Source organism: Schistocerca americana, chromosome X (genome assembly GCF_021461395.2).
Source record: "Schistocerca americana isolate TAMUIC-IGC-003095 chromosome X, iqSchAmer2.1, whole genome shotgun sequence".
Taxonomy (NCBI): domain Eukaryota; kingdom Metazoa; phylum Arthropoda; class Insecta; order Orthoptera; family Acrididae; genus Schistocerca; species Schistocerca americana.
Window position 1 is genome coordinate 418,952,942 of NC_060130.1, and position 9,409 is coordinate 418,962,350.

Genomic DNA, 9,409 nt, shown 5'->3' on the forward strand with positions numbered 1-9,409 from the left:
ACTAAGTAGTTTTATCATAAGTATATCATCACCAATTGCATTGTGTTAAAGAACTGAATAATTATGCAATTAGTTACTCTTCCCTACATGTGAAATATGAGCATTGTAAAAGTAAGATCTTGCTAGAAGTTCAGCAGATCTAAAATCACTTCCTGCACAAAATAATGATATTCTCTCACTCCCATAAAACGAATTCGCTTCAAAGAAATCTGATGAATTTCGTTTAAAATTTCACATGTTTCGTGGCACAGTTTTTGTTATTCGTGCTACAGCAGTTCTCTTAATGACTACAAAATGATATGCACCAATGCTGTATTCATCGAGACAAGAGGAGCTACCGCAGAAAGGCCGTAGTCTTCTACCACTATGGAGATATAAGAAGACGTGAGGTATAGTTCAGCGTATAATGACCAGGAACTTCGACAGTGAGATAGTTGAAAATGGACGCTAACACTTCCTTCAGACCACTTCTAGTGCTGTCAGTCAAATCACTCCCTCTTTCACGGTTGCTGTTTATATCCTTGTGAGTTAACGAGCATTGCGCTCTCATTTCAATATATGGCTGAAAGAGTCACCCTACAGGAATCGTGAAACGAACCCTGTCGTCCACGACGTAGTGCCACAAAGGGCGCAGATTCATCACGAGATGGGGAAACTCACAGGTGTCTTTTGTCTATTGAGCCCTAAGCGCTGTAGTGTGCGAGTGAGACCGACGAGAACCTACATCATAGGGTTCAAAAAAAATGGTTCAAATGGCTCTGAGCACTATGGGACTTAACATCTATGGTCATCAGTCCCCTAGAACTTAGAACTACTTAAACCTAACTAACCTAAGGACAGCACACAACACCCAGCCGTCACGAGGCAGAGAAAATCCCTGACCCCGCCGGGAATCGAACCGGGAACCCGGGCGTGGGAAGCGAGAACGCTACCGCACGACCACGAGATGCGGGCTACATCATAGGGAAACCCCGTAGAGGCATTTTGTGGCGAGAGAGTGTTAAATATGGCAGTTCTCAGATCGTCCATAAAGGGAACCATTTATGAAAACTATTTAATTCTGTAGTAATGCAGAGAACGAAGCCACAGCCATTTTAATGTACCAACCTCCATAAATTTTCATGGTGATCCCAGTAAACATTGAATATTAATCATATCTATAATAGTTTAGGATTTACTGTTAAAGTGAAATTAACAAGTTTTCTAACAAAGACCTGAATGCTAAAATCTAAACGCTTTAATCGATCTAAACTATCGACATTTCACATAGAAGCGCATCATTAAAATGACAAATGTTGTAAATATCAACTCTGTTACTTTATTTGTTTAAAAGATATAGTAAATTCAAATTATCAGTATTTTCAGTTAAGCATCAGATCATCATTTCCTCCACACAAAATACATGGAACGGTGACAACATGACACCTTATTGAATAATTAGGTAATAGAATATTTGTTGTAAAGTTTAGTGCATAATAGCTACTTTCTTTCTTTATTTATTTATCAGAAAGCACATTGGTGCAAAGCTACTGGCTTTGGCATTCAAAGCTAGGAAGGAAATGGTGCTGGTTTTATGTAAGAGAATTTAACGTTTATTATGTAATGGATATTATTGTTACTTTATTTACAACGAGAAAGTGGTCAAGCTTTGGTTATGTAAATATGTTAAAATGTAAAATAATGTAGAATAGGCTGTAGCCAATCAGATGGGCGGCTTCAGGAAAGGGAACTGCACTAGTCAGTTGAGCGACTATGATCGGCGCGCAGGAATCGTAGCCGGGGACAGGCAGCGGGCAGTGCTGGTGCAGACGCGAAAGCGGACAGTTTGGCTGGAGACACCAAAGGGTACAGTTCGGATTAGGACGCGAAAGCGGACAGTCGGTCTTTAGGCAGCTAGGAAGTGAAACGAAGCAGAAAATTTCCCGTTGTATGGTATCGCGGGACTTAGTCTCTGAGCGGTGAGCAGCCGCGCACCTGGTGTGAACTCTTAACTTTTCGTGTAAATACCGAGGTGCAGTATGGGTCATGTGTTTCGCGATGAGACTGTGAATGATCGAACCGTGTCAAATGTATATGCGCTCAAGTGTAATAGTAATTCTAAATACGACCACTTTCGCTATTAGTTTTCTTTCTGAATAAACATTATTCTAACCAAATCGCAACTGTGTGGCCTATATCATTCATGGGCCGTTAATTTAGTTACCGATATTATTATTACTGTTGTTATAGTTACATTAACTTTGTTTCATACAATTTCGCAAACTTGCCATCAACCAGAGAATTTAACCAAACGATCACCAGTGTCTAATTTAGGGTGTGTAATGCGACGCGTGCAGTTCAATTCCTAGACGAGTTTGAGCCAAGACATTTAGAAGAAGAGGAACCTCATGAGAGGCCGAACATCTTTGGAATGTTATACGTCAAGGTATGATGTTTAATTAGTATCAGTTTCCTATGTTATGTATAGTACGTCATGCTGTTATGATAGATTGTTGTTGCTGTAATGCAAAATGGGCATTAACGGGGTGAAAGTGTTGCCACAAATTGCGACGAGGCTGTACTCTCCGAGAATGCCGAATGTTGAACTTAACCATATTCCACTCGAACAGTTTCTTTGTCGACTGTACCTGTTGCCCAAACAAGGTCAACAAAGAAACTTACACTGAAACGCTGAAGCGCAATCAAACATCGTCGAACTTGGGACTCTCTCACCTCTTCATTATGCTGAACTGCACAGCTTTACTGTTTGTTAACACGGCATAACGTGCAAGGAGACGAAGTGCTAACAACATATTATCTGCAGACGTGAAGTCTAAACTGCTGCTGATTCATTTATCTCTTATGTTTATTTGATGTGTTCAGTAAACTAAGGAAGAAACGCCATTTATTATGGATTGTACTAATAAAAGTGAGTTACAGCTGATCATGATAACACTACGAAAAAAGTCTTCTTTCAATAAAATAAAGTGTCCCTAATTAGCAAAATGATACGCACTTTCGACTTCGAAACGGTCTGTGTCTACGTTCAGCCCAAACTGATACTGATGTAGCTTTACAGGGAGTAATAAAGCCGCGCCGTTAGAGGCGCCATGTCACTGACTGCGTGGCTCCTCACGCCGGAGGTTAGAGTCCTCCCTCGGGCATGGGTGTGTGTGTTGTTCTTAGCATAAGTTAGTTTACGTTAATTTAAGTAGTGTGTAAGCCTGGGAACCGATAACCTCACCAGTTTGGTCCCTTAGGAATTCACCCACATTTGAACATTTTTAAGTGCAAAAATGAAAGCATATAAATGTAGCAGTAGGGAGAGATGCGTAACGAAATCCAGTTAACAAGTTTTCAGAGCTACAATTAAGTCAATACAACGGACAGAAGCAGAAAGAGAAGGCATTAACAAGCGTGAAATTCTGAACGATTCTCACTTTTATTTCCAAATGATACAGAATCAAGGTAGAGACAAAACTTACAGAGGATAGGTTATCTTAAGATTTTTTACTCATTGTCGACTTGTCCGCTAGTGGTTCTTTCACAGAAGAGGTAAAAATCCTGTGACCAGCGAGATTAGAACTAAAAGCTAACAATTTCTTCCTCTTAAAGGGCCAATGATTTACCACTAACTCAAAACACAACAGCCGCAAACAGCACTCTCTTGTTGTTCCAATGATAGCCAAGACAGAGAATATGCAACGTAAATTGCAAAGTAAGCCGCAGTTTCTGTTTGAACGACCTTCTTGATCTCCGTACCATAATTTTGCTACCTCTATGTCATTCCTTAAATGAGAATAATTAAAACATTTAATCTAAATTACAAGAACATATCGAGTAAATTTACTAGGATAATTCTGAACCAAAGCAGGAAGAAATTCGACAGTCACATAGCTGCCAAACGTATTCGACATTGTTGCCAATTCTTCATGAAACTAACGACAAGTGGAATACGGCAGCTCAGCCAATGTGAATCTTGAGCTGGCTCGCGTCCGGGAGTTCGCCCTACAAAGACAGTGTGTCGCCGGCTGCTACTGCGTTGACTCGTAGCAAAAAATACGTAGGATAAGTCGTGGAATGTTATTCGCATTTCTGTAACTATGATTTTGGTCTAAAGCTTAGTTACGAATAATATCCAGATGCACCGACTGTAGCTTAAATATCGTAAATAAATAGCAGGGAAAATTATTTCTGCGGTTCTCCTCTTTTATAGCTGTCGTAGATAATATTTCCCCTCTGCTTAAGCACACTGCTATCTAGAAGAAACGTTCGCTGTAAGCTGTTCGATTTTTAGCATCATCAGATACTGTTAATGCCAACGGCTTTGCCTCAGTGGTAACACCGGTTCCCTTCAGATCATCGAAGTTAAGCACTGTCGGGCTGGGCTAGCAGTTGGATGGATGACCATCAAGTCTACCGAGCGCTGTTGGCAAGCGGGGTGCACTCAGCCCTTGTGAGGCAAACTGAGGAGCTACTTGATTGAAAAGTAGCGGCTCCAGTCTCGGAAACTGACGTACGGCCGCGAGAGCGATGTGGTGACCACATGCCCCTCCATATCCGCATCCAGTGACGCCTATGAGCTGAGGATGACACGGCGGGCGGTCGGTACCGTTGGACCTTCATGGCCTGTTCGGGATGAGTTTTAGTTTAGTTAGATGCTATTAACATTAAAAGTAAACAACATGCATTGTAATGTTGCATACTTTGGCAAAACATTCGTTGAACAAAGGCCAAATAGTTGAAAGGTATCACCTAATAGTAACGATTGCAAAACAGCTGATGGTGATGCTTTGTTAATACCAACGGAAGGCGCTGATAAATGAGCTCTTAAATTTTCAGACAGCTTAAGATAAAGAAGGACCAAAGTAACTGTAAGAAGCTACGGTAGGTGAGCGTGGGACAGAATGTCCATGCCGTATTTTGTAGTTGTCACATTTTGCTTCTAGTTTATCTCTGGGTTATTTCAGAGTAACAGCCCCTCTAGACGATCACAACAATTATACTTCCATTATCGAGGTATAATTGCCAAAACAGACCGCTGGTTTACATATTACAGCACCTCTGGCCGGATCTGATCTAGTGGACAGTGCTAACTGGAATTTCATTTAATCTTGGAGACTGCTGGTAAAGATTAATAATTCACTGAAGAGACTTCCTACACATCAGATTGTCTCATGAGGCCCTTGCTCATTGACTCTCGCTTAACTAAAAGGATGAGGATAACATAAATAGGGTAAAACCAGAAGTACAACAGGCGTCGAGACTAGACACCTCACCCTTTACATTAACATGGAATCACTTGAAACGGTTAAGCGTTGGTAAGGCAATGAAATCTGGTGAAACAATGCTGAAGTAAATTAAATTTCTAGATGAAACCTAAATCATTTCTTCAGGAAGTATTTCCGTTTTGAAATCGCCCCTACATTACTAACAAGCATCAAACGCATGTAACTGAAGATCTCGTCGAGTCGTTTTAAACATTTTGATAACTCGAGATCGCAGTGAGGAATGTCCGCCACCTGACACTTTCACCATCCTATTCCCAGTTAGATGCAGTCATCAGCTAGCATCCTACAGCTTCTTGGAAAAGCTCAGCAACGACATAGTTTCAGCAAGACATGAAAAAATAAAATAAAGTCCTCAAAATGCAGGAAATGGAACAGTCAGTTTCCTCGAAAACAATATGGTTTACTCTTAGTTTAATAAGCCTAATCACATCATAGTAGTCCAGAAGGATGGTGATTAACTTCAACAGTGTGTTGGTTTCCCAGGACCAACATTTGGGAACCGTATGGATTGGCCGATCTACGTTTCTGGTTTGAAATTCCTGCAAAATCTCCGCGTTCAATGTGCGGTCGTGGAGTTACATCAGCAATTTCCTGAAACTGTTAAAGTCCAGTCTTATGCTGCTATTTTTTCCTTTCGCTGTCATGGAAGTACGTTATGTCAGTGACACCAATACTTTTGTGATGTAGAGAAATAGAGTTGAGTTATTTAGATATTAAATAAGCATTTAAAATAGTGTTAAAATCAGAGTTTATCATCACAGATCTTGTATAACATTATGTAACTAACAGTTTTTAAAAATGAGAGAATATAAATTCTGGTCCACCATTTGTTCCTTTGATTTTTACTTTTGTACTGTAAGAGAACCAGTATCTTCCCCAGAGTGATATCTAGCTCAAAAATGTTCAAAGCATTAAAGATCGCAGCACCACGAGCGACTCTTTAATGTGAATAATATCTCGAAATGCGCCTTCGTTAATGTTCCGAATACTTCGCGATCTGGCGAATTTTTCGCGACAGACCAAGCGTATCAAAACATTTTTTCCCTAGCTGGAGCATGCAGTTAATTACGGATAAAGTGGTATATTTTATGAGCTTCATCACTTCTACTTGTAAGTTCTGTTTGCTTTGTCATGAGAATAGGGGGTTTTGTAGTGGGCTAAGAACATTCTACATCTGTTAATAGCAGTATACGTCGTAGGGTTGATAGAACAGTATACACTTTGGTAGCATTACTTTAATGAACACATTGATATTCCGTATTAATAGAAATCCTGACCATCTTGTCAGGAGGAATAAAGTCTTCCCAATCCACAAGTCATTATTATACTGAAACGGCTCCACTTTTATATAAAGACACGAAACTTTGTCCAATAACGATTTCCAGATTTTGCAGCAGGTGCGTACACATTATGATGCCTTTCCATCGGCTGGTTTACGTCTTGTTGGATTCGAGGACCAAATTTAGCACTGACTTTTTGGAGACAAATTCTTATAGTCGGAGTTCCACTCTAACCGCGACAAAAGAGAGGATTACAACGGGCGCACATACAGATCGGGCTCTATAGGAAAATCATATCAAGCGACGATGTAATGTGCGCCGAAATAGACGAACTAAAAATCATTTGAAGGACTCAAATGAGGAGAGCGAGTCGACCGACTACCTGTCAGATTCCAAGAAACTACGGTAGGCAGGCTGTACACCGTGCATCCTAGTTAATATGAATGCTTCTTTCTTCGCATTCCGTTGTTAAATGTGCCGGTTCCAATGTCTTTCCACCCACTGACAATTGTGAACGTCGTAGTACGTGCTACTTCCTGGTGTGCATATCAAGCTCTGAGTTAATTGGAGAGTGACAGAAGCTAGGATGTATGCATTAATGACGCCCGCAACACGTAACATCCGCCGGCCGAAGTGGCCGTGCGGTTAAAGGCGATGCAGTCTGGAACCGCAAGACCGCTACGGTCGCAGGTTCGAATCCTGCCTCGGGCATGGATGTTTGTGATGTCCTTAGGTTAGTTAGGTTTAACTAGTTCTAAGTTCTAGGGGACTAATGACCTCGGCAGTTGAGTCCCATAGTGCTCAGAGCCATTTGAACCCATTTGAACGTAACATCCAAATCAAATTCGTGCATTGTTTGGAATCATATTGATCGCTTGATCTCTTTTATTTCCAAAAAATTTATGGGAGAAATATAATTCACACCAACCTGAAGAAATTTTCTTAAATTCCAAATCCAAAAAAGCAGCATAAAACAAAGCCAACCTGCAAAATGTTTACCACATGATTGGAGAGGCACGTGATTATCAAATAGCGCTTTCCCCCACATGTAATGTTGCCTGAAATGTCGTTTAATATCTTGTTCTTGTTGTGGTCTTCATTCCAGAGACTGGTTTGAAGCAGATCTCCATGCTACTGTATCCTGTGCAAGCCTCTTCATCTCCCAGTAACTACCGCAACCTACATTCCTCTGAATCTTCCTAGTCCATTCCTCTCTTGGTCACCCTCTACGATTTTTGCCCTCCACGCTTCCCTCCAGTACTAAACGGGTGAGCCCTTGATGACTCAGAACGTCTCTTACCAACCGATTCCTTCTTCTAGTTAAGTTGTGCCATAAATTCCTCTTCTCCCCAATTCTACTAAGTACCTTCTCATTAGTTACGTGATCAGTCCATCTAATCTTCAACATTGTTCTGTAGCACAACATTTCGAAAGCTTCTGTTCTCTTCTTGTCCAAACTAGTGATCGTCCATGTCTGACTTCTATACATGGCTATAAGCCGTAGAAATACTTTCAGATTATTTCAATACTCGATGTTAACAGATGTCTATCCTTCGGAAACGCTTTCCGTGTCATAGACAGTCTGTATCCTTCCTACTTCGACCATCATCAGTTATTTTGCTTCCAAAATACCAAAACTCATTTACTGCTTTAAGTGTCTCATTTCTTAATCTAATTCTCTCAGCATAGCATGATTTAATTCAACTACATTCCATCATCCTCTTTTTGCTTTTGTTGATGTTCATCTTATATCCTCCTTTCAAGACACTGTCCATTCCGTTCAACTGCGCTTCCATGTTCTCCGCTGTTTCTTAAAGAATTACAATGTCGTGAGCAAACCTCAAACTTTTTATTTCTTTTCCATGGATTCTAATTCATATTCAAAATTTTTCTTTCCTTTGATGCCCCTCGACTCTTATAACTGCCATCTGGTTTCTGTACAAATTGTATACAGCCTTTCGCTCTCCATATTTTACCCATGACGCCTTCAGTATTTGAAAGAGAGTACTCCGGTCAACACTGTCAAATGCTTTCTGTAGGTCTGCAAATGACCGAAATTTCGGTTTGCCTTTCCTTATCGTATCTCCTAAAACAAACCGTAGAGTTAGTATTGCCTCGCGTGTTACAACATTTCTATGGAATCCAAACTGGTCTTCCCCGAGGTCGGCTTCTACCATCTTTTCGGTTCTTCTGTAAAGAATTCGTGTTAGTATTTTGCTACCATGACTTATGAAACTGGTACTTAGGTAATTTTCATACCAGTCTACACCTGATTTCTATGGGATGAGAGTTATTATATTCTTCTTGATGTCTGAGGGTATTTTCCCTGTCCCACACATATTGTTCACCAGATGGAAGAGTTTTGTCATGGATTGCTCTCCCAAGGCCGTCAGTAGTTGTAATGGAGTGTTGTCTACTCCTGGGGCCTGGTTTCGACTTAGGTCTTCCATCTCTCCCATTTCATCTTCCTCTACGTCCTCTTCCATTTCCATAATATTGCCCTCTAGTACATCACCCTTGTTTAGATCCTCTATATACTCCTTCCAACTTTCTGCTTTCCCTTCTTTGCTTAGGACTGGTTTTCACATCCGAGCTCTTGATATGCATACTGGACGCTTTCTTTTCCCCAAAGGTCTCCTAAATTTTCCTGTAGGCAGTATCTATCTCACCCCAAGTGATAAATGCTTCTAAATCCTTACATTTGTCCTCTAGCCATCCCTGCTTAGCCATTTCATACTTCCTGTCGATCTGAGTTTTGAGACGTTTCTATTCCTTTTCGCCTGCTTCATTTACTGTATTTTTACATTTTCTCCTTTCATCAATTAAATTCAGCATTTCTTCTATTACACAAGAATTTTT

General features: G+C 40.6%; 1 pseudogene; it reads left to right on the plus strand.

Moving 5' to 3' along the window:
• Positions 1 to 4,296: 4,296 nt before the first annotated feature.
• Positions 4,297 to 4,414, plus strand: LOC124557313 (annotated as a pseudogene).
• The last annotated feature ends 4,995 nt before the right edge of the window (positions 4,415 to 9,409 follow it).